Source organism: Leucoraja erinacea, chromosome 11 (genome assembly GCF_028641065.1).
Source record: "Leucoraja erinacea ecotype New England chromosome 11, Leri_hhj_1, whole genome shotgun sequence".
Classification (NCBI taxonomy): domain Eukaryota; kingdom Metazoa; phylum Chordata; class Chondrichthyes; order Rajiformes; family Rajidae; genus Leucoraja; species Leucoraja erinaceus.
In genome coordinates, this window is record NC_073387.1 from 14,029,154 (window position 1) to 14,035,049 (window position 5,896).

Genomic DNA, 5,896 nt, shown 5'->3' on the forward strand with positions numbered 1-5,896 from the left:
GTTTAGGAACCGGGAGATCAGGCGGGCTCAGTGAAACAATCGGCCAGTCCTATTATCTTGGGGGCAACATTCTAACTTGTCCTTTCCTTATATTCAGGTCAAAGAGGGGACAAACCTAATAGTGTTTAAAGAAGGGTCTCAACCTGAAACGTCACCCCTTCCTTCTCTGCAGAGATGCTGTCTAACCTGCTGAGTTACTCCAGCATTTTGTGTCTATCTTCGGTGTAAACAAGCACCTGCAGTTCCTTCCGACACAGTGTTCAAGATAAGTCCAGACTTTATGATTTTCAGAACCAGGTTCCATTGTACCCACTATCTTCAGCTGGTCAATGATTATGAACTATTCTGACTGGCTTCCATCCCACTGCTGTTTGACCTACAGGTTTAATACCGAGGTGTTTCTTCGCCATCGAGAGGATTGCATATTTTTGCACATAGGAATGATAGATCCAGTAACCAACATTGTCTGAAACAGCACACCTCGATTAGGTAGACCATAGCCTTTACTGGAAGGAACTACGTGTGAATCCTATTGTGTGGAAGCATACAGCCAGCATTGGTCTCAGTAAAATGGAAATATGAGTTACTGCAGATGTTGGAACCTTGAGTAACTGTATTAGGTCGAGTTCCTTTTTCACACTGACTATCCAAAGTGTCATAGACTATCTGAAGAATGGTCTCAACCCAAAATATCATCTATTCATGCCCTCCAGAGATGCTGCTTGACCCATTCAGTTACTCCTGCATATTATGTTTTATTATACCTCAGTGTTGGTCCAACCCAGTGACAGATAGAATTGATGAAGCCCGTTTTCTTTTTTTGTTAAATCTGACTTAATATTCTAGTCCCTTACACTGGTGTAGACATTATTTACAAATTAGTCATAGTGTCATACAACACAGTAACAGGCCCTTTGCACCAACTTGCCCATGCTGACCAGGATGCCCATCTACACTAGTCCCTCCTGCCTGCCTGCCTTTGGCTCATGTCCCTCTAAACATTTTCTATCCATGCACCGACCGGTTCAACTGTGTTTTATATGTTGCCATAGTACCTGCCTCCATCACCTCCTCTGACAGCACGTTCCATATACCCTCTGTGTGAAAAAGCTGCGCCTCGGATTCCTATGAAATCTTTCTTTCACCTTAAAATTGTGCTTATCGTAGAAAGATTGTCACCATACTTCAAATATGTAACGATATTGATTTAGGTTAAGGGAATTAAATTTGAAAAAATGTGACATTTACTTAGTTTATTTTTGATGTTTGTATCCTTCATGAAGAGCGTACAAAATTGACACATCAAGACTTGGTCAATTAAGGCTGACCTTCCCATCCTAACTTTACTGGTTGAAATATGTTTCACATGTATAATAGGGCCACATCTCAAATCAGGTAACAATTCCTTGTAAGTCTGCCTGAAGGGTGGGTTATTAAAAATTTGTCCACTGGGATATCATTCCAATTGTGCCTGCACTTCATCAGTTGTAAGATACTTATGGATGGGGAAAACCTTTTATTCAAATGCAAATCTTTCTTACACCCATTCTGGTCCCACGTAGATAATGTGCTCACATTGTAGCAGACGCCGGTGTATTAAGATCAAGGGCAAGAACTATAGGCTACACTACAGCAGCAGCAGAAATCAACTCAATGCGACACCACAGTAAAAGGCCAACCAATCCTCATCCAATTTTACCGTGGAAATGTGAAGGATTTCGTTGTTGATACAGCCACTTTCCAAAGACCAGGACTGAACATGGCCTTGTATTACCTCTGCCCTTATTGGGAAGCATGTTAACTTCCAGAAACATTGAGGAAAGCTTAATGTAAGACTACACAAGGAATGGATCCTTTGGGAGAAAATAAAAATCCTTTAAAAGACCAAATCACTTTTTTTTTATCATCAATATATTTTTTTCTGATTCATACATACATCACATATTTCCCCTTTTATTTTACACAATCAAGGAAATCTCACAACAGGAGAAAATCTAAAATAAATACTATAAAATAGAACCTTCAAATAAATATTCTTACAAGAACCCTTTTCCAACAGAATCAGAAACAGAACTCTACACAGCTTTTCATGTTAACACAAAGGTGCCAAGTTAAACATGAACAGGAAATTGTAATGACTGGTACTGATAGCTTGCATTTCAATGAAGTTCACAATTACTCAAGTTGTTTCTTAAAGAGTACCATGCAAACGGAGATTTTGGTAGGTGCCAACTTGTTTGTTTGGGGTTTATTCAGGAATCAGCAGGGATAAACTTCAATTCTGTCTGTGTCTCTCTCCTACGCAATTGAGGTACTTTGACAGCATTGTAAAGATTCAGGTGAAGAATCCTCACAACTATTGAACCGTGATATTACAGAGCAGAATTAATGCAATCTACTTATCATTTATTCAGTCTTGAACCTTTTGTACTTTCCTTAAGGTGCTGACATATCCTGAGGTATGGCTCAATTCTCTGATTGCCTCATGCACTTGACCCAAGTGGTCATATGTAAGCCCAGAGTGCTGTGTAGTCCCTTCCAATCAACTGAGTGACATCCTAAATGAACCCAAACTCTTCCTTCAACTAGCGTTCACACGTGAGGGTTTTCTAACATGGGTCATTAACTATCACTCACAGGAGTAATTTTTGCTCTGTCTCAGTAAGCGTTCTACTGCTCATTAAACCCGTCCCCCTATTAACTAATAACAACTGTCAAGTTTGGGGAAGACTGTAGATGGTAGTTCATATAAAAGGGGCTGGTGAGGGCCTGCCATCCCTGTCATTTGTTTCCTGATAAAAAAAACGGCCACCACCAAGTGACCCACTGACCTGCCTTTAGCATTCAATGGCGTTCCAATGAAGGGAACTCAAATCACATTGGACTTCTGCCTAGATTTACACGTATCCCTCTCAGTCAATTCATTCCTTTGTCAGGATTTTTAACATTTATTTATATATTTGTAGAAAGTGCCTCATTAAAATCACTATACCAACAAAACACTCACTACACTGCACAAGTTGTAACAGAGGAACATCTCTGCCAGTGGGACCATTTTAAAAGAGCGTTTCCTGCCTTTAGTACTACCGTATTTACAGAACAAATAAGAACTTGCACAGATTCCACAGTTGCATGTTACATTCAATAGATGGGAAAGTATTTTTAAGGCTGCGTCAGCCACACAGGCACACCTACAACAATGACACATGTTAGGGAACTGCAATCCCAAATTGAGCTAGGCGGATGAGCAAAAATATCTAATTCAACGTAAATGCACACTTTAAGTTGAGCAGAAAGTGTAACCTACGTTGAATGCAGGCATTTGCATCATTTAAGCCTGATTCAATTGGGGGCTTGAATTACCACTGTGAGTATAAGGGGATGACTGGGACAAAATTGAGAGTGTGTAAATGGGGGATAACATAATGAGGCAAAAAGGCCCTTCGACCTTGCCGTCCCCCGTTCCCACCCCCCCTTTCCTCTTCCCTTCCCACCTCCAGCAACACTCCTGTCAAAGCGAACAGTGCACAATACATGCTTATACTTGGTGAATTGAATTACAACAGGCCAACAGTTTTGGATAAATGGAAACAGCAACAAAGAGGCAAAGGCTTGTCTGTGACTTGTCTATGGAACGTCACGCCACTGAAGCTGTCATTTCACATCCTCCATTCAGACTATCTGCTTTGTTCTTTCAACATTCATGTTCAGCACCGCGATGCTGCACTGACTTTCTTTCAAACGCGTGGTAGGACCCAGGACTGACTAGCACCGCGAACGGACGTTCTCCTTGCTGAGCGAGAAGAACAATAAGGGCAGCGTCGCTGGAGCAGTATTCTATTCACTCTCTGATCACTATTCTGGTTGGCCGAGAACATCCTGTTTCCATTAGTCACGCTGGTCTGGAAACTGGAGTTCTGTCCCCTGTGGCCCATCAGACCACAAATAGCAAATACTGTGCTTGCTTCCGATTTCTTTTGGCAATTTTCAGGGCAGAATTGAAAGGAGATGCTTCAGGGTTAAACTGCATCAATTATATTTATAGCTTTTATATTTTTGTTGAGCTTCTCAATAAATTATCATCAGGTTAAATATGTCTATGCACTATTGCAAATTACGTGTGTGCACTCCACAATTTTAGTTCCACGTTCCAGCAATATTATCAGTTGCAAGTCGCTGTTCAGTTTAGTCCCAATTATTTTCGGTTTTCTTGATGGAATAAACATGTCAGTCAAGTTTATTTCCGCTACAAAAATATTAATTCCCCTAAATTGCTTTTACCCATATTTATCATTCAGTAGATTCTAAAATGGCAGGTGTTGCAACTGATTAAATGTAATAGTTTAAATAACTTACTAACAAGTATATATATATTTTAATTTACTTCAAATATGTTTCCCTATTTCATTATTTTTAGAAAAAATGTGAAAAATCTTGTGAAAATTAAACACCAAATGAAAATATTGAATTGGTGGTGATTCCACAGAGAATGGGTTGAGCAGAAATTATATTCATTTACTTTACAATTCAAATTGTTAAATGTCCTCTTCTTTTTGTTACATTGCAGCCAAAATAGTTTCCTTGGTCTGTTCACTGCAAGGTCTTAGTTAGACAGGTGCTGACATTGCCAATTCCTGCCTTCCTGCACAGCTCACACTCTGCTTTGTTGAATGGGACAGACGAGATGTAATACACTATACTGTAACAATCTACCTCTAAGGCCTAAATCTGCAAACTGGGGCAGTTAAAAATTGTTTAAAAAATACAAATACATCACATGAGCCTTCTGCTCCTATGCCCATTCTATCGTAATAATGATCAATTATTACTTTTATATAAAATAAAATGTTATTTGCATTGTCAGCAGTTATTTACTTGGTGGATTTTATTCTGAAAGGAATCATTGTCATCTGTCCACGCCTCCTGTACTTGTAAAGCACAAATCTCTCACACCAACCAAATAATCCCATTAACCACTGGCATGCCTGATGTACGAAGAAACTCTTGTGAAACAGACCAAAAGCCAGAAATGGATTGATTGAGGATTAAAGGTGAAACTTGAAATTCTGTTTAAGATGAGTAACATACTTAACAATATTTTTCAAAACATTTAATCAGAGGCCCTTTCTAGTGTTCATGGAATAACCTTCTGCTGCATAAAGTTAAATATAACACATTAAAAGCTTAACATGACCCATTTAGAGAGTGAGAATCCTTACCTACAAAACACAAAAATATGTTACTATATTGCTTCAAGATTCGAATCTAAAGTGTCTAGCAAGATTTTATTATGACATCATTCACGAGTACCATTGTCAATCAAATAGTACACTGAATTTAGCAGTGAATATAATTCTGCTAATTTTGCTTTAAATGCCCTTATATCAGATTATTTTGGCACAACATGGATTTTTTTTTTAATCCGGTCTGATGAGGGGTTTGTGTAATCTGGAATATTTAGGGGGATATTAGCAATTAATGGCATTCCAAGACAAAATATGCTTCTATAACCTTGGGACACATAAAAATGTGTCTGGCTGAATTCTGTACGAGATATATATATATATATATCAGTCAGAAGAAGGGTCTTGACCCAAAATGTCGCCCATTCCTTCTCTCCAGAGATGCTGCCTCACCGCTGAGTTACTCCAGCATTTTGTGTCTACCTTCAATTTACACATATATATATATATAAAGAGCATAATGGTGACATTATCAATTGGTCTCAGTCAATATACTACATGGTAGGATTTAGAGGTAGTCACATGAATGGTTTGAAATTTGCCCATTCACCCCCAACTCCTTGCCACCCCACACACTCCACCCCCTCCCCCTCCCCCTCCACCTCCACCCCACCCCATCACATCAACAACAAGCTCAAATGAAACAAAGAACC